This window comes from Leucopleurus acutus (genome assembly GCF_964270905.1).
Source record: "Leucopleurus acutus genome assembly, chromosome: Y".
In the NCBI taxonomy this organism is placed as follows: Eukaryota; Metazoa; Chordata; class Mammalia; order Artiodactyla; family Delphinidae; genus Leucopleurus; species Leucopleurus acutus.
In genome coordinates, this window is record NC_139164.1 from 3,076,738 (window position 1) to 3,104,048 (window position 27,311).

A 27,311-nucleotide genomic window follows, 5' to 3' on the forward strand; every position below is an offset into this window, starting at 1 on the left:
CAACTTAGACATTATTCTTCTATTCTTGAGGACAATAATGCTTTAAAAAGTGCATTTTTCCTCCAAAATTCAAGTTGTTTTTAGCAGAAAGTTGGGTCTAAATAAACTATTAGACCATATCATGGAATAAAAACTCACTATATGGGGATCTTAGCTCTACCTAGTCAATATGAAGGATTATTATTTTCCAGACACCATGAAAAATAACTGATTCTCCAATACACTTTAGCTTTAAAATCGTATATTCCATTAATGACTTGATGTGTTAACATAATTTGCTTCATAATAGCATCTTGGCCAAAGAAACTGATTTCAGAGCCATTTTTCTTTAAACATATGGAGAGATGTGTGCTGACTGCTTTCTCCAGGAAGCTTAAAATGAACGACTTTTCTTAACTGTGAGCATCAGAGTCTGATACCCAGTTTCAGCCAATAGTCATCTAGCTTTATCACGGATATTACACTTACAGACGGAGATTAAATAAAAATAGTATATGTTCCTGGTACACATTTTAAATAAATATTTTATTATGGCAAAGGAAAAGGGAAATATAAATTTGTGTTATATGTTAAACAAAAAAAATGTTCACCCAAATTACCATAGGTGAAAAAGAATGATTCGTTTTTATTTCATGAAATTAGTGAATAATATATCGGGAAGAAAATAAATATGTAAAGGTATGCATACACATTCGTATTACATACACTGCAATATAATATATGACATTATAAATTGTACATATTTTAAAATATATATAATTTATAAATAACTGTAACTTATAATTTATTATATTTTATTTATATTATTAATTATATTAGATAATAACAGATATAATTATATATGCATTATTAGATTATATGTTGTATATGTTACAAATCAAATATGTTACATATATTCTTATGTTATACATGCAATATATATATCTGAATATTATAACATATATAACATATATTTGTTAGAGATAATTTTTGTCTAGTCCTGCTGTTCAACCTTTTTATACAAAATTGATTGGTAACTAATAAAATAATAAAGCTGCAATTCAAAGAGCACAGTGAATTTACAGGATAGTAATTACTGAGGAGGATAAGCAACTGCTTTCTCTATTCATTTGTTACTAACATTAAAAATGATAACTGTAACCTTTGTACGGTCTACCTGCTCTTTCTGCCTGGAACACTGGCCCCGTGGTTTTCTGCTTGGTCTCTTTATTCACTGATAATTCCCAGGTTCCTAGAATACTGTTCAGTATAGTAGCTGCTCAATAAATAGCCATTGAATGGATATATGTCAAAACGCCATTTTCCAAAATTGTGCTTGTGAATAAAGTAGGATATAGAGAGCTTTTAAATCCACTCCACTGATATTAAATTCAGTGAACTGAAGAAAAAGTCAAGTGGAAGAATCACCTGACTCTAGGTATTTCTCATTGTATTTCATCCGTGATGCATAAGGCGAGTGCCAACTTCTTCCTATTTTCCATGTCATTATCCATGTTACTTGGTTACCCATTTAATAATAATATGTGTAGGATTTGCCTTTGTGTTGATTTATTAAACTTCACTTAATTCTGTGAGCACACTGATGGCCTCTGGTGTAGGTAAAATTGTGTAGTGATTCCATGTACAGGAAGCACCCACCCTGCTTCTGGAGATGTAGACTGGTGTCTCACATTTTGAGGTTGCTGTCTTGCCTTTACTAATTAATGAGATATTTCTGTGTGAGCACAAACTACCTCTATGAAGAGTAAAATTAATTGAAGTGTATACAATATACTAACATACAGTGTAACACAATGTAATCTATATAACAACCCTCATTTCTAGGGCTCACTATTTTGTTCATTTTCAAAAGTTTTTATCAGGCTTCCCTGGTGGCGGAGTGGTTGAGAGTCCGCCTGCCGATGCAGGGCACACGGGTTCGTGCCCCGGTCCGGGAGGATCCCACGTGCCGCGGAGCGGTTGGGCCCGTGAGCCACGGCCGCTGAGCCTGCGCGTCCGGAGCCTGTGCTCCGCGACGGGAGAGGCCACAACAGTGAGAGGCCCGCGTACCACCAAAAAAAAAAAAAAAAAAAGTTTTTATCAATTCCCCCCAAATAAAATTCATACCTCGATTAAAAACAATAAGATCTCATATAATGCTGTTTTCTGAGGAAGATTTATTTCCCAAGTCTAGAACTTTATAGAAAAGGTATTTATCCAATGAGTAAAGGAGGTCACATATTACAAACTTCCAGTTACAAGATAAACGCTGGGGATGTAATGTACAGCATGGTGACTGTAGTTAATAATACTGTATTGTATATGTGAAATTACTAAGAGAGTAGATTTTATTGATAAAAGTTCTCATCACAACAAAATAGTTTGAAACTATGTGTGGTGGTGGATGTTAACTAGACTTATTCTGGTGATCAAATCACATTGTATACAAATATTGAAATCATTATATTATACACCTGAAATTAATATATTGTGATATACCAACTACACCTCCATTAAAAATATATTTTAAAGGGTACGTATCTGAGAAAACTCCGAAGTACTAAGTGATATAACATGAACTATAAAATCACCTCCCTACCTCTTGGCTCACAAACTCCTAACCCATTTTTGCTGTGGAGACTCACTCTTTAAAGTTATTTTTTGAAATGGTTCTGAAGAACCTAGGGGCAGGACGGGAATAAAGACGCAGATGTAGAGAATGGACTTGAGGACGCGGGGAGGGGGAAGGGTAAGCTGGGACGAAGTGAGAGAGTGGCATGGACATAGATACACTACCCTGAGCAATCCTGATTCTGCCACTGCCATCGAGTTCTTGGGAATAATTCAGTGAATGTTTAAATACTTGATAGCAGACAGTTCCTGAGAGCACAGTATTCCCAAAAAAAGGGTGATAGCGTCTCTGCCTGTCATCCACTTGAGGATGGAACTAGCATATGCAAATCAATCTCACACCGGGGATGAAACGGTGCTAGTATGAAGAAAAGCCTGTGGTGTTAGCGAGGAGACGGCAGTGAGCCCCTCTGCTTCAAGGAATTGTAATTAATTACATTTCACTCTTTCCATGCCAACGCCGGGAAATTATTTAGCTCAACACGACGCCGAGTCCTTGAAATAATATTCTTTCCCTGGTAATGTTATTTTGGAAAAGAAAGTGGGATTTTTAGTTATTTTTAAAGGTAAGGATTACAGGAAAATACTACAGGTTCATTTGTATATATATATATTTATATATGTGGATATGTATATTACACTCTGTAATACTTATTTTGAGACCATTTATTTTAACTGACATAGATGAACTTCATGAAACACAGGAGGGACAGTCCCTACATAACTAAACATAACATGAAATTTCTGCAGGGATTCAACTTCTTACATTGCAGAATAAATATTTCATCCTTGATGTACAGTCTACGTAGGCAGTTTTACTTAAATAGTACCCATTGCCAGGATAATAGAACAGCAGGTCCTTACAGATTTCCTGGTAGGTCTGTGTCGCTGTGTAACACAGTGATTACTGCCTGCTTGCAGAAAAAATAGCTATTGCTATTGTGTGATAAAACCCTTTGGTCAAGTAAACCGTGTCTTCCTTCCCCTTGTACAGATCATGATGAATGCCTTGGGGTACAAACACATTCAACAATAGCATGTCTGTACATGGTAAAGAAGCAAAAATTGCTACTACGTCTAAGAAGGAAACATCCCTTCAGAGGATGGGACGTGTAAAAGCCTTTTCTCACCTGCACCTTATTAATGGGCACTGGTGAGAATGTTGCCGGTGCCGAGAGGTTCAACCCTGGAGTTCCTTCTCAGCTTAGGTGCCCCTCTACCGTCAGTGAACAAGCATGACCCCTCGGTGGCTGAGCTACGAGCCTGCCCACAAATAGCAGACAGTACAGACATATTAGTTCTGTCCACAGCTGGTTAAAAAAAGCAGGTGTGCCAGTGACAGAGGCAGCGTCAGCCATCCAGAGAGAGTTAGGAAGCAAAGTCACAACTTTCAACTCTGAAGTCTACCCTGTGACATTTACTGGACACTACTGAGAGCATCCGTTTCCATGTCATCTATTCGTCAAGGACCGGCACATCCCACCATCTTAGATGAGCCAGGAGCAGGCAATGTGGAGTATTTTATTCCCCTCCTCTCCTCCCTCCCTCCCTCCCCTCCTATCTCTTCCTCCTTCCTTCCCTCCCTCCTTTCCTTCTTTATTTCTGACAGTGAGCTCACTGAATTGAACTGTCCAGCAGCTGATAGCAGAAGATCTAAAATCACTGTTAGATTACATCAAAATATGGGTTGGAGAAACGGAAATGGCTCATCTGGGGAGCTGCAGAGAATGAAAGAAACATAGAATTTTTTGGTGTTAACGTGATGCCAAAATATGACAGCAAGAACGAAAAGCACTCTTGTAATGGATCTTGCTGTGTCTTTTTGGTCTGCTACGTTTTAATTTCATGTGCTAGTGGATTTTATTTTCTTTATTAAAACACATCTAGGATTTGCTTTACAGCATTTCATGAAAATTAATCTAAGAGCGAACATTTGCATGCATTAGTCTGGTTGCCTTAAATCATTTAATTTTAATTAGAAATTAAAACTGAAAAATTTATACTTCTTAACTCATTTACACGTAACAATAAAAACTCATGACATTTTTTCATTTATGACATATTGTTATGGAAATAACGACATTTTCTAAATTAAGAAAAAGTAGTAATAATATTGATATTATAGTTCACTTTGCAAATCTCTCTAATGTCTATCTTAATAGAAGGCAGTTAGATTCTTACCTCTGCCTCTGTGTTCAATCTATTGTAATGTCACATGGAACACAGCTTCTGGAAAACTCCAGTGATGGAATGAGGTCGCAAATGAAAAATAACATCTTTGTATAATTAAGAAAATAGAACTGAACACACAGCTGTCCTAGAAGTATCTGCAGGTGACCCAGGGCTCCCCAGAGCAAACAACTCACTTTGAGAATTACTGATCTACCTATGTATGTATGTATCTATCTATCTATCTATCATCTCAAAACCTAGCTATCTAGCTATCCATCTATCCTTCTATTTACCCATCTATCTGTCCATCCATCCATCTACCTACATATTGATCTACCTATCTAGATCTATGTAGTTATTCAACTATCTATACAAATCTAACGATCTATCAATCTGTCCATCTATCTATCTACAAATCCAGCAATCTAGCCATCCATCCATCCATCCATCCATCCACCTGCATGCTGATATACCTATGTAGATCTACGTAGTTATCTAAGCATCTATCATGACTTTTATATTTACATTTATGTTTATATTTAAATGTGTATTGACCCTAAAATTGAAAGGAACTTTTAGAAAATGAAATTCCAAAGGAATAATATAGAAAACCAGTATTAAACACATGGGCAAAATGATGCCTTTTATCACCAGAGTATGTTCTCAGAATTCTCTCCTCACCCTTATATATTTCTCTTGTAATCAGGAAGTTTCTGCAAAAGGTGGTGAGGAGATTTTCCTCAATTATCTCGACACTATTTTGGAGTTTTCTCTGAACATTCTGCTTACTTATAATGGGACAGCCTGTCTCTTCAGTGTAGACATGTCAAGTAAACAATTCCATGTGCACATTAACCAGTCTAATTCTGAGCCCAGGAAGAAACGAGCATTGTGAATCTATTCCAGATTAATCTCCCTCAAAGTATGCACGTTACATTTCTTCTGTTATTTGCTCCTTCATCCTTTTGCCCCTAATTGTTCAGACCACTGTATTTTCCTTATAAATTTGGAGGACTTTCTTATATATCTAGGTATTATTTCCTTGGCTGTGAGATTAAACATAGTGAAAATGTTACACCCATTGATCAACACTTTTTAAAATATTTACCCATATTAATCCTATATTTTGATGGTAAAAACACTCACCAATTTTCTTATCCAATACTTTGCATTAAAAAAAAATGCTCTACAACCCTAAACCGGTTAGATGTTTTCCTGTATTTTCTTCTATTAATGTATAACCTTTATGTTTCACATGTAGGTTTATCCATCTACAGTCCGACATTGAATATGGATCCAGAGAAAGGTGCACTGTCATTTCTTACACAGAGCTAGTTTCCAGTGTCATATACGGAATGCGCTGTCTTTTTTCATTGATCCATGACGCCAACTGAACTGTATATTAAGTTTCCAAACAGTCATAGTTCTGCCAATTTCTGGACTACTCTGTTAGTCTATTTCCAACCTTTGGAGCATCAACAAATTGTTTTTAATACTATACATGGCTTTGCAAATATTTACCCGGTAGGACAGCTCTGTGCATCCTTACTTTTCAATTTTGACTTAGCTATGTTGTTTTTTCTATCCTCCACATAAACTTTCGGGTATGTTAACGGAGCTTCTAAAGAACCAGTGGGAATTCTGACTGGTATTTCTCTGAGAGCATGATTAAATCTGGAGGAGAATTTATATTATTATATTTGTCATGCTTTCCGAGATCTTGATGATCATTTGTATGAGTCTGTTTTCCTTTGTTGAACTGTACGTGTTTAGATAAGTTAATTCTCAGATTTTTAATACTTTTAAAATTGATATTGCAATAAATATAATCTGCATTATACTTAGCACTTCATTATTGAGGAGCAGAAAAACAGTATAAAATTTTTAAAGTTGATTTTGTAAATGAATCCCTTGTGTAGTATTCTTGCTGGGTTCTCATTAAATTTGAGTCTTAGAGATACAGTATAATTTTTTGTCTTGTAGGAGATCACATCTTCACTAATGGCCATTTTAACTCTTCCCTGACAATCTTTACTCAGCTAGTTTATTTTTCTCTCTTTCTACTGTTTACTAGGATTGGTAATATTATAATATACAGTAATAATTTTATATATGTGTGTATGGTAAAATAAGAATAGATGTGAAATATGTATGATGAATTACACATATATAAAACCCTCATACAGTGAATGCTCTTAACCATAAAAGCTAGACTCATGCATATTTATGTCTCCATATGAACAAACCAGATCAGAATATAATTAATAATAATATGTAGGTAATCATATATATATATATATATATTTTTTTTTTGGCATTATGCGGGCCTCTCACTGCTGTGGCCTCTCCCGTTGCGGAGCACAGGCTCCGGACGCGCAGGCTCAGCGGCCATGGCTCACGGGCCCAGCCGCTCCGCGGCATGTGGGATCTTCCCGGACCGGGGTGCGAACCCACGTCCCCTGCATCGGCAGGCGGACTCCCAACCACTGCACCACCAGGGAAGCCCCGGTAATCATATTTTGATAGAGGCCTTGACACTCAAAGGAGAAATACCAGGAACCAAATATTATCTTTATTATCATAAAGATATATTTTTATTATTATAAAGAAAATAACTGATTCATATAACTACGTAAAAACCAATTTAAACACGTCTCCATGTCAAAAGACCCCAAATTAAACACAACACCAAATATGACAGTGTTGGGAATTTTTTCTGTTAAGAGCCAGGTGGTGCATATTTTAGAATTTGGGGGCCACATGCTTTCTTTAGCAACCAAACTCTGTGGTTATAGCTTATAAACAATGGGAAGAGCGGTGTTCCAATGAAACATTTTACCAAAAAGTGGGCCATAGTTACCCGCCCTTCACATAGAATAAAAAGCTTGTAATAAATACAATGACAATTCTGGGAAAATTTACAAGTGGGTCCACTATAAAAGTTGCCAGAGGATACGATGGAAGTATATATGCCTGCTCTTTGTACATGAATATTCTGTTCTATGATAGAAGAAATTCTATTTCTTTTATTCACAGGAATAACGAATTCACAGAACAATATTCATTTTCGCTTCCCAATATTTGGGGTGAGTGTTAGGGAACATGCACCTAGAGCTCTTATGACACACACTCATTTTTTTTCCCCTTTTCCTGCCCTTTGCTTTTGGTTAGTGTTTAATTACCCTGATATGATCTGCCTAGGTTACCAAAAGCTAACCTGTTTAGTTTAGAGGGGTACTTTCAGCTTTGACATCAGAAAATCAGCGTCTCTATCACGGAAGCCAATTCAGCTTTTAATTGGTGTGCAGGCCCCAACGTGTAGGGTGAACGGAACTTCTTTTATGGAGATCAAGCTGAGGGGACTTCCATCCAAGATTTGCTACAAATTACAGGTGAGATGAAGGACCTGGGATTCAGACGAGCTCCTCGGAATGCGACTCTGGCCTGGATCACCACAGCCATGGAGTTTTGTAGGTTGGGTCTTTGCTACAACATTTCTTTTCCTCCACTTGTCTTTCTTTGACCTAAACTTTTGTTCACATGGTAAATCTGGCATTTGGTTACTACAAAATGAACATGTGAAGTGATAGTTTTACATAATCGTGAAGGAAGTGTTTTGTGATATCCCCTATATAAACCTGAATTCCGAACCATTCAGCCCTGGCTGATGCCGCATCATTGGCCCGTGCTGTTTCTCCGTATATAGGGAGGGTCTCCCTGTAATGTAAGCAGAGAGATTCCCATTACAAGAAATCACGAGAAAAGAAAAACCAGCACTTAGCTGACAGATACTGTCAAACTCCTTTTCCCTCCAGACTCTAATTTGGTCTTTTAATATATATTTCACCAGGCTGGTGGGAGCTTAATCACATTTTCTTTGTTCTCTTTTAGAATAAAGTTAGGAAAACAAAGGAAGAGAAAGAAAAAAAGAATCAGAAGGTCTATCATTATTATCAGGAGGTCTGATACTGAAAAACGCAGGCAGCCGTATAGTTCCTTTTTTAAAGCTACAAGTATAGTAATTACTTCCAATCATTAATCAAACGGCATGATAGTAATTAGCATGATGTGAAAACTCAGTCCTTCCGTTTAACATTTATTTACTCTGCTTTTGGTGGTGGATGTTTTAATTCTAACACGCTGCTCTCTGCTTATTACAGAATCCAATGTTTACCCCAAACTGTTATTTTCACAGAGATGGAAATGTTGCTCCACGCTGCACACTGATTTTTTAATGAGGAAAATCTAAAGAGACCAGAGGGAAAGAAGAGAGGAAGGAAGGAAGGAAGGAAGGAAGGAAGGAAGGAAGGAAGGAAGGAAGGAAGGAAGGAAGGAAGGAAGGAAAAAAGGAAGGAAGGAAGGAAGGAAAAAAGGAAGGAAGGGAGGAAGGAAGGAAGGAGGGAAGGAAGGAGGGAGGGAGGGAAAAATAGATAAGGTTTCAACTTGTTTTTAGAAGAAAACAAATAGAAAAAAACAAAACAAAATTTCACCAAGGAGATTAAAAAAGATCCAAGAAAGTAGAAACGTGAAAAGTGCGCGGAATGGGAAACGCAAGATTTCTCTTCCCCTATGTACCATATTTATTTTCATGATTTGCATCTCGTCTATAACCCGACGGTTGTGATTTGCACATTTCACAGGACGTTGTCAGAGTATGTAGCACTGTAGTGCTTATCTCACCTAAAAAGAGGCACTTCTGCAATGTTGGACACACATACCTCATAAAGAGTAGCTTTAGCTGTTATCCCCAAAGATAGCTGTGAATCGTAGCAGGGCAAGAGGGTCAGATGTGCGATGGTCACTTGCAGACATTATTTATTTTATTTTATTTTATTTTATTTTTCTGGCTGCTTTGGGTCTTCAGTGCTGCGTGCAGGCTTTCTGTAGTTGTGGTGAGCGGGGGCTACTCTAGTGATGGATCTAGAAATAGTTTTAGGCCCAGATGAAGAGCTGTAGCAAACTTTCTACCCTGATTTTCTTTCCAAGTCATAAACTTGTATGTAAACATAAAATGGCACATTGGATTAATTTTTAAAACAATGTGACATGAAGAATATTGGCAAGACTTAAAAACTATCAAAATTTGAAGGAAAGAATTTACTAGTTAGAATTCTACCAGACTAAAAATGTGGTTCCAGTCGCTGTTTCAAAAAAAATTATCGGGACAAGTTTATTCTTCCTGAAAGGGTTCAATACAGTAGAATATAAGGCAGGTAAAATTCATTAGTGGATAGAAATTGTCTGAAATAGTTTACTTAAAAAAAAAATCATCCAACTATGTAGACCAATAAACCTATTAAGACTGTATCTAGTTATACTAACTTTTTTTTCTCCTTTATATCAGAGATAAAGAAGACGTGTTAAAAACATCATACAACGATATAAATATAATGAAGTTGCTTTCTTCCTTAATAATAACGGTTTGGAGTAATCTTTGCCAAAGAAAGCCTAGCTACTAGATTCATGGTCGTTACTTCATAATTTAAAAAAATAATAAATTTTTATGGTTAAGGAATGGTTAAAAAAGATGTGATATATATACACAGTGGAATACTACTCGGCTATAAGAAAGAATGAAATTTTCCCATTGGCAACAACATGGATGGACTTGGAGGGTATCAGGCTGAGTGAAATAAGTCAGACAGAGAAAGACAAATACTCTATGATATCACTTACATGTGGAATCTAAAAAATAATACAAACTAGCGAATATAACGGAGAAGAAACAGACTCACAGAGATGGAGAACAAACGAGTGGTTCCCAGTGGGGAGAGGGAAGGGGGAGGGGCACGATGGAGTACGGGATTAAGAGGCACAAACTGGGCTTCCCTGGTGGCGCAGTGGTTAAGAGTCCGCCTGCCGATGCAGGGGACACAGGGTCGTGCCCCGGTCCGGGAAGATCCCACATGCCGCGGAGCGGCTGGGCCCGTGAGCCATGGCCGCTGAGCCTGCGCGTCCGGAGCCTGTGCTCCGCAACGGGAGGGGCCACGGCAGTGAGAGGCCCGCGTACCGCAAAAAAAAAAGAAAAAGAAGAGGCACAAACTATTATGTATAAAATAAGCTACAAGGATATATTGTGCAACACAGGAAATGCAGCCAACATTTTATAATAACTACAAACCGAGTATAACCTATAAGAACATTGAACCACTACGTTGTACTCCTGAAACTTATATAATATTGTACATAAACTCTACATCACTAAAAAGATGAAAAGTAATAATAATTTGTTCACTTCATTCTACCAGCAGGGTTGGATCTCTGAAGAAGATATATGGCGGATATCTAGTCTGTCCACTAAGGGGCAGAGATCTTTTATAGAGACGTTTTATAAACTTTTCAAGAAGCTGCATGATGTTCAGAGACAGAAAAGGTATGTGCTAGTTCTTCCTCACGAGAATATTTCTAACTCACCGACACTAAAGCTGTTATTAAGTAGGACGACCCTGCTGGCTTCCTCTGCCGGGGAAGAACTCACATAGACTGAGAGTGTTTAAAGCAAACGGCACAGAACCAACACACACTTTGTTCACTCCAGGGACGCGGGACGGGGTCGGGGAGATGAGGGAAGATGCTCAGTGCCTTCAAAACCAATGGCACGAGGGAGACTGTGGGTTTTCTTAGGCCTCCATCCTCCTCTGGCTTCCAGGATAAACTGAGAGGAGGGCTTCCATCCCTCTCTTCTACCCCTTCCTCACTCAACGCCATTGAGAGCCAAAGAGACACCTGCTGAAGTAGACGACAGCGGCCAGGGCTTGGGGAGGATGGGATATGTGGTTTCCCTTTGATGGAGTCTGCGTGTGCGTGTCTGTGTGTGTGTTCATGGGCACCGTCTCCTGCTGTTTGTGGGAAAACCACGACGAGGCTAAGATTGGATGCAGGCCATAGGGGATCAGCTCTGTGCCTGTTTATATCTCAGCTCACTGCTCACGTCGGACCCAATACACCCACCAGGGTAGCAAAGTTCATAGAACTTCGGTAACGAATTGACCATTTTCCAAATGGTCCCCAGTTCCGTTGACATAAGTTATGAGGCTATCAAGTCACAGATGATTGAATGTTTTATTTTGTATAATTAACAATTCTAATTTTCCTACAGTATGTCCAACAGTCTAGGTTGCTTCAGAAACAGCAAGAGTGACAACACAATTATGGCCAATTGGCTCTTTCAGATTTTAAGGGTCAGTATGTAATGGCCATCTGCCACTTCATTTTAGGCGTCCTGAACAAATATCCTACAGAAAGGAGCTTTGCTGACTGAGTAATGAATAAGCTTAATTATTTCGGGTATTAAGGGTATACTGAGCGCTTTTGTCAACTACAAAATTAGCTGTATGTGCGCTGGCCTTATAAAATGGATTTCTGCTTGTACTGAATTAATTTGGACATTTAAGTGCTTAGCAAAAGGTACTAGTTTGTTGAATGAGCTAAAGTCAGACCACGTTAAATAGGGCAGACAGTGGACATCTGTATACATTTGTGGAGAAAAATAAGTAATATCGAAAACAGAATTTATTTTCAAACTTTATTTCTTAAAGTAGAAACTTATCCAAGACCAATCAGCAAGTAATTGGGCATATACTTGAATCAGAGCATAGCAAATAAAATTGATTAAATACGGTTTTGTCACTTGCTTGGTAATTTAAGTGTATACCCTTCAATGATTCAATAAAGAGTAAATTTTAAAATGAACACTCAGGGGGTTAAACATTATTAAAAGAAGTAGTTTTAAGTTGCATTCGTTTATAATGTCTCACACATTTCTCAGCAGCTGTGCAAATCCCATTATTAAAATTACTTATAGCAGACTTATTTTGTACAATCAGGATATAAAAATGATTGGCCTTCTGCTCATTCAGACTGAAGTATTTCAGTCATGATCCAACTAAAACTCATTAATCTTTGCCAAGCACCACTATTTTCCTCCAACTACAGGATACGGGTGGGGATTGAAATGACCTCTAAGGTAACTTCCGTTTCCAGAATTCCTTGTTCTGCTAAAGCACAGAGGCACTCCGGTGCTTTAGGAAATGGATTTTCCCAATGCTGAGGTGACCTTGACTTAGATATTAAAATGCAGTGAAGACAGTCATCGATGCATTCACTGTGTGAAAATGTGAATTGAAAGTACTTACTTAATCTAAACTGAACCACCTTAATGAATCAGAATTAAGTAAGGAGTATCCCTCGCAACGAAGCACATCGTCCTGTTTGTTCTTTTTCATCTGCTACCCAGCTTTCCTCCTTCCATCCACCGTGGCAAGTCTGCACGGCATGAGTTACCATCCCCATCGACTCAGGATGGTACCTGCTAGGTTTGGGGCAAGGAAACAGAAGCTGCTCTAGGTACTCCTAGGAAGAAGGGTTTCCCTGCACTGAAACAGAAGCTTACACCCCTCACAAGGGACGAGAGAAGCTCTTGATGAATAAAAACACGTGCAAAAACTAAACGAGATTCCAAAGGAAAACGTTCTAATAATCTGGACACAGCCTAGCTTAGAGGGCGCTGTGGTGAGAAAGCTTTGTTTCTCAGGGAGGAGGATGCTGTTGAAAATCTCTAGGTGTGGTTGTCCAGGCATCCAAGTTATTCTCTATGTGGGTTTGCAAGGTAATCATAGGATCATAAATGATTGCTATTCTGAATGGGAAGGACAGAGAAACGCAGAAGTTTGATAGAAGATCTACCACATTTAATTAAAAAGCAGAACGAAATGTAAACAGGGAGTTTCAGAAGGCATAGGAAGAAGTTTGATTCTCAACCCACGCTGGTTATGAAAAAAACCTATAAGTTATTATTATTATTTTTGTTGTTGTTGTTTGTTTGTTTTTGCGGGCCTCTCGCTGTTGTGGCCTCTCCCGTTGCGGAGCACAGGCTCCGGACACGCAGGCCCAGCGGCCATGGCTCACGGGCCCAGCCGCTCCGCGGCATGCGGGATCTTCCCGGACCGGGGCACGAACCCGCGTCCCCTGCATCGGTAGGCGGACTCTCAACCACTGCGCCACCAGGGAAGCCCTGTAAGTTATTTTTTTAAAAACATGTTTTGTTCCTAAATCACATTGCCTGTGGAATAATATGAACATTTCTGAATAGAACAGCTAATTTTCACACATTAATTTTCCTTCCTTCCTCCCTTCCTTCCTTTTAAGAGAGCATGTGTTCTCACTAGGATCAAATCTGTTGAAGAAATCTGGGTGGGAAAAGCTATAAATGGAATCACCCAACTGGGAACAAACAAACAAACAAAAAACCATTGTCTAACACCAAACTGACTTAGGAATGTGACTCCACATAAAGAAATAGCTGGGGGCTGTGGGTGTCTGAGCTTGGTTGAATCTCTGAGTAAAACTGAACTCCAAATATGGAAAGGTCAACCATGGGGCTAGAAAAAAATGATATAAATGTCTCTTTTTTGAACCACAAGGGCACATTTCTAAAACCGGCAGCTCCTTCACCAGAATGATAAATACATCTGAACATTGGCTTCAATGCCAGGAAAGAAAAGACAGTGATTTACTAATTTTCACCATCCTTGCTGTACTCAAACTTAATCACCTTTCTTCCACATTAAAAAAAAAAAAAATTCTTAGGGTCATCTCAGAATTTCAGTTCACTTTGGGAAAAGAGATTCTTGTGTGTGAAGCTGTAAGATATTAGTGCTGTAATATCACAAAGATATTAGTGCTGTAAAAATGAGTGGTTCTTTAAGGTCCAGGGCCAAGACTGCTGGCAAAGTTCCCTGTGTCTTCTTGGGTTCAAAAAAGCAAATCTTTGATACCTGCACCCCAAAGTTTGTTGCCGCACTATTTACAATAGCCAAGACATGGAAACAACCTAAATGTCCATTGACAGATGAATGGATAAAGAAGATGTGGTACATGTATACAATGGAATATTACGCAGCCATGAAAAAGACTGAAATAAAGCCATTTGCAGCAACACGGATGGACCTAGAAATGATCATGCTCAGTGAAGTAAGTCAGACAGAGAAAGACAAATACCGTACAATATCACTTATGCGTGGAATCTAACAAACATAACAAACTAGTGAATATAAGAAGAAAGAAGCAGACTCAGAGATAGGGAACAAACTAGTGGTGCCGGAGGGGAGAGGGAAGCAGGGAGGGTCAACATAGGGGTAGGGGCATAAGAGGTACAAATTATTTGGCAAAAGTAAGCTACAAGGATGTATTGTACAGCGCAAGGAATAGAGCCAATATTTTATAACTATCCATGGGGTATAATTTTGAAAAACTGTGAATCACTATGTTGTACACCTGGAACTTATATAATATTGTACAGCAACCATACTGCAATGTTTAAAATAAATAAAAGATAAAAATTAGAAAAATAACTAAAAATTTAAAATGAAAAAAATTGTTTTTAAAAGCACATCTTTCATTGGAGGAGATCCACATGGCAGGAGAGAGCAGGGACAGTCCCTGCCGTCCCCAGGGTCTGACACCTTAACGGGCTGACGACGGGCTTGCCACCTACTGCAAGCCAAGGAGACTTCTCTTCCATGAGGAACAAGGTGACTCTTCCCTGCAGTGTGAGCACTGATGACCCTTTTATGTTCCGAAAACTGCCTCTAAGCAGGTCTGGGAGAAATTGGTCAGGAGTCTAAGGTGGGCATTCTTCAAGGTCTGTGGTCTCACCAAGAAACGGTTTCCCTTGTAACAGAGGCTGGTTTCCACTGGGGCTGCGTGGGATGCTCCTGCAGTGGGACGTGCCGGGTGCTGGCGATAAGACTGCATCTTGACTACTCAAGGCCGTTCACAAGTCGTGGTGAATAAGAATGAAACAGGGAAGACGCGCTGAGGAAGGTGACTTATATTACTCTTTACACAGCATCTCGGAAGCGAGACCCCCGGTGTGAGGGAAGTGGGAACACAGATGGCTAGAATGCCAATTCTTCCCCAAAGGCAAGTGGACGGGGGTCACGAGTGAGCCTTGGATGCCTAGGGGGTCCAGGCTGCATAGAGATGTCCTGCAACAACAATTCACTTCCGGTGAAGTAGGCTTGTCCGCACGTTAAACGTTCTCTGCATGGACGACACAGCCTTGTAGTCAAAGAAATCAAGCATTCCTAAAGGGTGAGTCCCTTTTCATTGCCTCAATTCAGGGAAGAGGATGAACGCTGCTCTGATACGGTTGGAAAGTATGCCTAATGTAGTTTTAGGAATGGAAGCTTTTGATTCATGTGTTTGTCAGACAGCCAGAAAAAGCAATGCTGTATTCCTGTTCCCTCCCAAAAAGCAAAACCAAGCAAAAAATCGTTGTTAGGAGGGCTTCACTGCTGGCGGAGGGTTAAGAACCTGCCTGCCAATGCAGGGGACAAGGGTTCGAGCCCTGGTCCGGGAAGATCCCACATGCCACGGAGCAACTAAGCATGTGCGCCACAACTGCTGAGCCTGTGCTCTCGAGCCCGCCCATGGGCCACATCTACTGAGCCCGTGAATCACAACTACTAAGCCCGTGAGCCACAACTACTGAAGCCCATGCTCCTAGAGCCCGTGCTCCGCAACAAGGGAAACCACAGCAATGAGAAGCCCGCGTACCGCAATGAAGAACAGACCCCACTCACCACAACTAGAGAAAGCCCGCGTGCAGCAACGAAGACCCCACGCAGCCAAAAATAAGTAAATAAATAAATTAATTAAAAAAAAAACTTTTTTAAAATCGCTGTTAGGAAATTTTGGACATGTGGCCTTTTCCATGCAAAAACCATCTAAATATCATATAATATCATTTGTATGTGGAATCTAAAAAAAAAAAAATTTTACACAAATGAACCTATTTACAAAAGAGAAACAGGCTCACAGACATAGAAAACAAACTTATGGTTAGCAAAGGGGAAAGGGGGCGGCGAGGGATAAATTAGGTGTTTGGGATTAACATACACACACTACCATATATAAAATAGATAACCAACAAGGACCTACTGCATAGCACAGGGAACTCTACTCAATATTCTGTAATAACATATATGGGAAAAAAATCTGAAAAAGAATAGATACATGTGTATGTATAAACGAATCACGGTGCTGTACACCCGAAACTAACACAACATTGTAAATCAACAATATTCCAATATAAAATAAAAACTTTTTAAGTAAGAATAATAAAATAAAAATTTAAAAAGTAAATAAATAAAAAGTCAAACAAACCAAAAAGCCCATCTCCTCCTTCATGATAGATCATATGCATTTTATTTTAAACCTGAATAGAGAGTCATATCTCAAAAATACGGTATAAGATACCCAGGTAAAAGTTAGTTCTGTGTGCCTACCCTTCACTACTCACACAGAACACTTCACTTCCGACACTTCTGGTCACCAGATGTGTGTGGGGGTGGGTTTCTCCCACTAAGCAGTTCTCCACCACAGCAGCTGGGTGTCCTTTGGTTCAAGGATGACGCTAGCCGGGGTTGGTGCGGAACCCACCGGTGACAGGCTCGGTCCCACAAGACAGCCGTCACCAGGGGCCAAACGCAAGACCCAGGTTGTCACCTGTGCTTCTGGTCGACCAGCTATAAATCGGAGTTCCCACCACTCCCTGCGTGGGTTTGATCATTTGTTAGAACAGCCTACAGGACTCAGGGAAACAGTTGCTTAGGTTTACAAGTTTATTACACAATAAGGGGTTTCATAAAGGATCCAGATGAACGGCCAGAGGAAGGGGTACCCAGGGTGAGGTGAGGAAGTGTCCCGAGTACAGGAACTTCTGTCCGCGAGGAGCTGGGGTGCACCACCCTCCCGACGTGTGGACCCGGTCACAAGCCTGGAAGCTCTCTGAACCCACTACTATCGGGATTTTTGTGAAGGTTTCACCAAGTTTCGAGTCAAAACTCAACCTCCAGCCCCTCCACCCTCTCTGGAGGTGGGGAGTTCCAAGCTTCTAATCTAGCCGTGGTCTCTCTGGTGACCAGTCCCCACACAGGAGCCCACTGAGAGGCACCTCAATAGAACAAAAGACGCTTCTATCACCCAGGAAATTCCAAGGGATTCAGGAGGCTTGAGTCTGGGAAGGGAGCAAAAACCAGATATTAGAACAAAAGATGCTCCTAAGATATGACATAAATGAACTGACCTGCGACACAGAAACAGACGCACAAGCATAGAGAACAGACTTGTGGTTGCCAAGCTGGGGGGTGGCAGCGGGGAGGGATGGATTGGGAGTTAGGATTAGCACTTGCACACTATTATATATATAGGATGGATAAACAACAAGGTCCTACTGTAGAGCACAGGGAACTATATTCAATACCCTGGGATAAACCATAACAGAGGGGAATATAAAAAGGAAGCATGTCTCTACGTGTATAACTGGGTCACTTTGCTGTACAGCAGAGATAGGCACAGCATTGTAAATCAACTATCCTTCAATTAAAAAAAAATAAAAGAACCTCCTAGGAGCTTGTGCCGGGAACCTGGGGTGAGACCAATAAAATGTTTTCTATTATTTCACATGAGCTATCTGAAGTCTTCTAAACTTTTTTTATACTCACTTAAGATTTTAAAATACAGATGGAATAGGAATACCTTCAACACTCCCATTCAACTATGACACTAACCACAGTTCGTGCATAACTAACTAATCATTCTCTTCCCAGGTTAAATAATAGCATTATGGACATGTGGTTTTCAAGTCACCAGAAGCTCCTACATTCTTATTTGTAGCAGCGCAAAGAACGTCTCTCTCTCTTAGATTGTCATTTCATTCATCCTAAAATCATATTTGAGGGAAAATACTAAGGCTGCGTGTAAATACTCCAAAGCAATTTGTAAGAAGTTACTACATCAGGGAAACAACCCTCATCACCAATACAAGAGCAGCAGAACTCTCCTTACTGCTTAACTGACTCAACTCCTAACCAAGTCAATATCGTCAAACCAATTATGCATAAGTACATAGACTGAAATAATGTCATATGCCATATTGCTCGGATATAACCAAAATTAGGTACATAATCTTCTAGGCTACCTCCAAATACCTAAATGATTAACGTTAGTCAACACTGCATGATGCGTAGTCCAGAGCTGCCTACCCACCCCCCACCCCCCCCACACACACTCATGATATTTATTAATACCTGCCACTTATATATATTTCAGGATTAAAAAAAAATTCCTGCGTGCAAAGAGTCAGACATCAATTGTGCTTTGGTCTATAAAATAAAAAGTCATTTTTAAAAGTCAATGAAAATATCAAATAATATTTTGGCGACACAAAGTGGAGTTTTGGCACACACACAAAAAGAGTAAACCGTTGAACAAAGACTGGAAATCACAGACAGAAGAATGACTCATCGTTTTTAAGAACAGCTGCTATTCACTTTCCTGCAACACCCAGGTTAATTAGAGTGCGCACCCATTTACATCAGGGATTCTCCGGCAACACTGTACATATATTACTACTCTAATTCTGAAGTTCTCACAATCTGTGAGACTGTGTTGACTGTGAGTGTGTCTCTCTATAATGTACCAATCACTGACCATTATTCCAGGCACTTGAGAGCCATAACTGGAAATGATCATGGCAAACAGGGACTGGCTCAACACAAGGGAGGGGGCCTCACACTTCACGAGTTAATCTAAGTGAAAAACTGGCTTGGCAGTTCTCTTTACAGCTTTTCTGACTGTCATATCGAACACTCAAATGACTTAAATTATCGGTCTCAGCAGCACGTATACACGTATACCCCTCAGCTTTTCCAGCGTAGGTTCACATGGCCTCTCTTCAGATGATTGGAGGGTGGAGACAACAAAGAACAAAGACAAAACCGTGAACCTCCCCCCGAGTATTCCTGGTTCTTATAATCTCTCTGCAGAACGCAAAGAGCAAGAAAGTTAATGCAGACTGTAAGACCAAGAAAAACCATAGCAACACCATTTTGGATTGAATTGCTGTCACCCTCCTCCCAACAAAAAAAATTCACGTGTTGAACCCCTAACTCCCAGGACCTCAGAATGGGACTGTATTAGCAGATGGGGTCTTTAAAAAGGTGATAAAGGTAAGATGAAGTCATTAGGGTGGGTCCTGATCCCATAGGAGTGGCGTTCTTATAAGAAGAGGAGGTCAGGACACAGACACGCACAGAGGGACGACCACGTGAGGACACAGGGAGGAGACGGCCGTCTGCACTCCCAGGAGAGAGGCCTCGGGAGGAACCAGCCCTGCCCACACCTGGATCTCATAGTTCCTGCCTCCAGGACGGGGAGAAATAATGTCTGCTGTTTAAGCCGCCCTGTGTGTGGTGTTTTGTTATTGCAGCCCAAGGGCACTAATACACACACTATGAAGGAAAGCATTACTTTATAACCATTTACAGTCAGTTCTCATTATTCATGGTTGTGATGCTCTATAAAGTTGCCCCAAATTAGTGAATACCGGACCACTGGTTCCAGGGGAACTCCAGGGTTAGGTTCCTGTGAACTTCCGGTCACCACATTTTCATCAATGAGTACCTAACCTTGTTTTATGTGTGTTTCTGTTTAAAGACACCTCAGTGAATCGGTATTGTTAATTCGACCACACCGAACTCACGGCCTACAACTCACACCTGAACAAAGCTTCTCTCTCACTCACGTATTTTCTCTGTGAAGCACATCACAGCCTTCTTGTGCTTAAGACACTAGACAGCACCTCAGCCCTACTGTGGGGAGGGGTGCACTGTAAACAGGAAAATCACCACTCAAAAGCACAGGAACAGGAAATGCATGGCATTCAACAGACCACGAAAAGAACACTTTACAGGAAGAGGATTGACATGAGAAGACAGAGTAACTTTGTTCCGTGTCACTTGGAAACTTGCATGACAAGTGACAAATTTCTCCCCGCTCAGCGAATGCCTAAGAATGACCTCAAAAGTCCAAGCACTGATTTCAGGTTACAGATAAATTTTAGTGAGCTGGTGAGTTTGCAAATATGGATTCAGCAAATAATAAGGATTGAGCATAGATAGGTATATATAAGAGGATGGACGGATGGATATAAATACAGAGGATGGATGGATGGATAGATATGATAGATGATACACAGATGATATAGTTAGATAGACAGGTATAAACAAGAGGATGGATGGACAGATAGATAGATGGATATATAGATGATAGATGATACATAGATGATAAAGATAGAGAGATAGACATAGATGATAAATAGATGGTAGATAGATGATAATCATGATAGATATACATATATAAAGAGTACACAGAGAAAATATATGTATAGAGGATACATATCTATGTCTATATCTATCTGTATCTACGTGTCTATACTATAACTATAGCGATAGCTAAAGTCTATCTCCATTGTTAAATAATTCTGAGGCCCAGTGATTAAAAAATGTGATACTAGATATTTAACTCCCTCTGAATATGGGAAATCACAACTTTGGAACTTTTGATTTCCAATTTTACCAAAATTACCCTGGATTTATTTTCACAATTTTCAGTTGAAATTTGGCTATTTTTGGTACAAATGGATGGGCGAATGCACCTGGTAAAGACCTCCATTTGTGTGGAAAAGACAACCATAAAGGTAGTTTTCATTTGGGTACATTCTCCCTACCTCGGCACACATATGGGAGATTTGAGGATTTATTTTTTTTTCTCCAGGATGCATTTCCATCAGCTAAATAGAATAATATTGCTATTTTGTGCATAAATGCCCAATCCAGAGAGTGACTTTATTGCACCTTAAGATGTAGTGATGCCCCTTTCAGCAACCATTTCCCCCCAATTCTCTGCAGAGGATAAATGCATGCATTAGCTGGGCACGCATTAGCTGGAGGACACTGTCATACGTAGAGAGGACTGCAGAGAGGAACCAGCACCCACTGGGGACTGGACAAACTAAATAAATTCATATTAGCATGCACAGCCTTTCTCTCTCTGTCCATCATTCCCCGTTTGAACTGCATCACCACATCTGATTCACAATAATGCTCTGAGTTACTCTACTCCTGCCACAGAAGCTAATTGGGGAATTCCATAATCCCTTGCCCTATTCATGTTTCCTTGCTTGCCACTGCTGTAACTAAGCCCAGTGCAACCAAATAAATAAATAAATATGTTTTGAAAAAAGAAAAGAAAGGAAGGGAAGGGAAGGAAGGGAAAAGGAGGGGAGGGGAAAAAGGAAAGGAAAGGCAAATTTTTAAATAGCCCCAAACGATAAAAGATAGCTTTATATATTAGGTGAGCTAATCATGAAAACAGCAGAGTTTATTTCAGTAGCATAACTCAGAGAACTAAGTTTTGAAAAACCAGTCAGTAGTTTAAAAGCCATTTCCCAAATCCTAATATTTTACAAGTGGGCTTGTGCCCTAGTTTTTAATTGAAATGAAATTTTACTTGAGGCATTTATTATTCATTAGATTTCAGTCCTCATTCTAAATCACTGTAATGAGGAGGCAGGAGGGAACAGATATTTCCTATTATGTACTTTCATAGGACACGTTTAAACACCTTTCCCTTTACATTATTTAAAATATAGTAGCAAGAGCAATTTTGAAAAACAATCCACCTGTTCTAGCAGCTACGCCACTGACATTTAAATTCGTTCAGGTTCTGCTGAAAGTGGGGCAGGAAAAGAATGAATGATCATGCCGTTCAGACTGTTCATTAGGGGCTGTCTGGCTGATGGGAAGGAGTGGACGGAAAATTGAGCCAATTCATCACAAGGGACAGTCGTGATGTAACAGCACAGGAGCAGAGGAGAACCCTCTAGTCCTGCATATGCTCATGGGAAATGACCAAATGATTTTGATGAATCCTCAAGGCAAATGTGAATTGGGAAAGTCATGGGAAAGCTGGAATAAGAGAAAATTAAACAAACAAATTGTCTTGGATTAGTGAAGGGGGTCAAAGGAGGAAAACTGGATACCTTAGGAGTTTGGGATTAACAGACACATACACATTACTAGATATAAACTAGATAAGCAACAAAGACCTACTGTAGAGCACAGGGAACTCTATTCAATATCTTGTAATAACCTATAATGGAAAAGAATATGAAAATTATATATACAGGAGTATATATATGTATATATATATGTATATATATATATATATACATATATATATAACTGAATCAGTTTGCTGTACACCTGAAACTAAGACTACATTGTAAATCAACTATAGTTCAATTAAAAGAAAAAAGAAAAAAAAATTTGAGTGATGTTGCAGATAATACTGGGAATGTCCTCAGAATTTCTCAGCCTTGGCACTACTGCTATTTGCGGCCAGCTGCAACTTGGTCGCAGGGGGCTGTCCTGTGTATCGTGGGAAATTCATAGAAGCATGCGTGTCCTCCACACGCTAGATGTCAGAAGCTCCCCCTGCCCCAGTTATGACAACCAAAAGCAACTCCAGGGGCTTCCCTGGTGGTGCAGTGGTTGAGAGTCCGCCTGCCGATGCAGGGGACACGGGTTCGTGCCCCGGTCCAGAAAGATCCCACATGCTGCGGAGCGGCTGGGCCCGTGAGCCATGACCGCTGAGTCTGCGCGTCCGGAGCCTGTGCTCCGCAACGGGAGAGGCCACAGCAGTGAGAGGCCCGCGTACCGCAGAAAAAAAACCCCAAAAAACCAAAATAACCCCAACAACTCCAGCTCTCTCCTCAGGGGTAAAATTACCCAACTTGAGAACCACCATCAATTGAAAGATAAAGCACGTAGCTTGCAATCTATAGGATAGAAGACAATTCATAACTCTAGGTCACCAACAGTCTACTGTTCTATCTACACTATATATTCTGTGGGTCTATAGCTAGCATTATATATACTTGACAGTCCATGTGTATACAAATCTAATAGCATATTTCCTAATACAGCTAATCTAGAAGGAATTCCTGGTTATTTCCTTTGATATTCAAAGTCTTAAAGGATTGTCATTTCTGATGCAATGTTTATTCAATGCTTATCCAATTTTGTCTTCCTAACTTGTAGAGTATTCCATTAAAATGTGTCAAGAGGTCACCCATTTCTGCCCCCTGCCTCATATATTTTTACATATATATTGAGGCAATTTTTAAATTCGTGGGCGAGAATATGGATATTTTTATCACAATACTCAATATTTGAGAAAAACTCTTGGTGACTTCTGAAGTGAGACCCGACATGGTCTATCCATTTTTATGGACTGAATTGTGTATTCTCCCCTTCCCCAAAATTGTTGAAGTTCTAACCCTCAGGACTTCAGAATGAGACTGTGATGGAAGTTGGGGGTCTGTAAAGAGGGGATGAAGGTAAAATGAGTTCATTAGGGTGGGTCGTGATACCATAGGACTGGTGTCCTTATAAGAAGAGGAGATTAGGACACAGACACACACAGAGGGGCGACCACGTGAGGACACAGGGAGGAGATGGCCATCTACACGCCCAGGAGAGAGGCCTCAGGAGGAACCAGCGCTGCCCATACCTGGATCTCAGATTCCAGCCTCTGGGACTGGGAGAGATACATGTCTGTTGTTTAAGCCATCCAATCTGTGGTATTTTGTTATGGCCACCCAAGCAGACTAATAGACTAATATACTCATGTCCTGCATTACCAATGCTTTTTGATAAACTTGGCTTATATTGGAATAAAACAAAAAACAGAATAGGACACTTTTTAACTGAAATATCTATTTCTTCACTCTCAATGATGCTTAAGGAATGAATAAAACAGGAATAAAAATTATTATTGCTAAAGTTATGTTAAATTTAAATTTTTATATACATGAATTCATGATCCCAGTAGATACCTCAAAACACTTTTTATTCACAATCACAACTGTAATAGTATTCCCTCAGGTGATTATTGTATTTTTAAAGTAAAGTTGTTGCTGTTTCCTTAACACCCTTTATTAATCATGTTTAGATTTGGTTCCTGTCTTTAGTTATTTTAGAATCCTGCTGACAGAATGCCAGACAATCGTATTTCAACACTTTAATAAAAAAAGACTTAAGCTTGGGACCTCTCTGGTGGCACAGTGGTTAAGAATCCTCCTGCCAATGCAGGGGACACGGATTCGAGCCCTGGTCCGGGAAGATCCCACATGCTTTGGAGCAACTAAGCCCCTGCGCTACAACTACTAAGTCTGTGCTCTAGAGCCCGTGAGCCACAACTACTGAGCCCATGCGCCACAACAACTGAGCCCGCGTGCCTAGAGCCCGTGCTCCGCAACAAGAGAAGCCACCGCAATGAGAAGCCCACACACCGCAACGAAGAGTAGCCCCCGTTCACTGCAACTAGAGAAAGCCGGCACACAGCAACAAAGACCCAACGCATCCAAAAAAATTTTTTTTCAATTAAACAAAAAGGCTTTGACTAAATATTGAAATAAAACCTCCACTGACTTCAGCTCTTTCTGTGTTTATGAATTCTTCCCATAACCGGTTTAGCAAACAAATGTCTATAGGTGTTGTGCATTTCATTTATACACATCACTTGTTTGTCAAGGTCAGTAGATAGAGTTTTCACCTTGAAACATGGAAATAAGTGTTCATTTAGACTTTGCTAGAGAAAGACGCTTACAGGCCCAGGAAAATAGGAAGATTTAAAGGGACTTAAAGGAATTCCCTGGTGATCCAGTGGTTATGACTCAGCACTTTCACTGCAGGGGGCACGGTTTCAATCCCTGATCGTGGAACTAAGATCCCGCAAGCTGTGCAGTGTGGCCATTGGGTATGCATTTCTTTTTTTTTTGCGGTACGCAGGCTTCTCACTGTTGTGGCCTCTCCCGTTGCAGAGCACAGGCTCCAGACGCGCAGGCTCAGCGGCCATGGCTCCGCGGCAGGTGGGATCTTCCCGGACCGGGGCACGAACCCGTGCCCCCTGCATCAGCAGGCGGACCCTCAACCACTGCGCCACCAGGGAAGCCCTGGCCTACCTTTAATACCTTCTCCACAATAACTTCTGATGAGCAATGTTTGGATGGTCACCTACTGTGGGCCAGCATTACAGTAAGCTCCTAAAATTTATTGTTGAACTTGAGCCGTCTTCATGCACCCTGGACCCTCAGGTAGCCTCTCATCCAAGCCCACCTCATGGCCAAAAGCATGAAGAAATCTTCTTCTGGTTTGTTGACAGAGTCCAAAAGGCCCCATGCAAGAGCTATCCCAAGAAGCAACAAATGTGTGATGTACACAGAGACTCCGGGTTCCTGCAGAATCATAGTACACTTCACATTATCAGTGGGAAAGTCACCCAACACAGGTTTGTAAAGTCATATCAGTGGGGATAAGGAAGTTGGAAAAGTAGTGATTGGTAAGGTGGAGAGTCACAATTAGTCTCAGGTGAGAGCAGTTCAGTGTATGGGCCGCTACACCGTACATCAGTTCTTTACAATGTGCATGAAAGTCACCTGGGCCTCTTGTTCCAGCGTGGTTTTTTAACTCAGAACAGCTGAGGTGGAGCCTGTATTTCTATCAAGCTCCCCTAGCATGCTGAAAGCCACCGGTCCTCAGACTACACTCTGCATAGCAAGCCCATCGACCTCCCTGACACAGGTTTCAAAAGGAAAGAATGCAGTTGGCTTACTTGGATGTAAGTCATGCATGTAGGTGGCTCTAGAACCTTCCAACGAAGCTGCACGATCTTACCAGAAAAGTAATCATTCACAGAGGAAGAAAACCACGCCAGCACTGAGTCTCAGAGCTTGAGGGAGATGGAGCCTGGGGGTGAGGGGTCTGGAAACACACACAGAAATCCAGAGAGGGAGAGAATGGGCGGCCGTCATAGAAACAGCAACAACTGTTGTTCAACTGGGTAAACGATCCGTGTTTCAAGAGCAGAGAAGAAGGGAGCCGGGGGTATGTGAAGTGGGGCCCAGACACGCCCGAACCACACAGCAGACTCACTGGCGCAGAAAACGCAAACTTCCAAGTCTTAACAACAAGCAACGGCAAGAAATCGGCACAGGCAAACCAAAGACGCTAGAGTGAGCGCAGGGTCACACGTGACCAGAAGGCCACCCGGTGAATTCCCAGATGTGGGAGGTGAACTTACCTGCTTGTCTTCAGCTTCCAGAAGGAGCGGAGCGAGGGAAATCCAGGCGTCCTAGTCTCAGAGGAAATGGCGGGCCCAGCGAGGAATCCAGGAAGGGATAAAGTACGGGATGGAAAACTCAGCCAAGGCTCAGATCTGCTACGAACGCCAAAGCTGCTGTAAAGTTAGGACGTAAAGTTGGGCGGTGCTGACCCGCGTCCCCTGAAGCGGCAGGCGGACTCCCAACCACTGCGCCGCCAGGGAAGCCCTCACGGGCAGCTCTTACAGGAATAGAGGAGGGACTTCCCTGGTGGTCCAGTGGTTAGGACTCGGTGCTTTCACTGCTGAGGGTCCAGGTTCAGTCTGTGTCAGGGAACTAAGATCCCGCAAGCCAGAAAGCTCGGCCAAACAAACAAACAAACAAAAAAGAAAAAGAAACAATTATTTAAAAAAAAGGACAGAGGAACACTGACTACCACCAAATACATTGCATTAAAAATCACTATATTAGGCAGATAAGTGTCTAGACATATAAAAGAAGACTAAAAGCATGCTGTGTT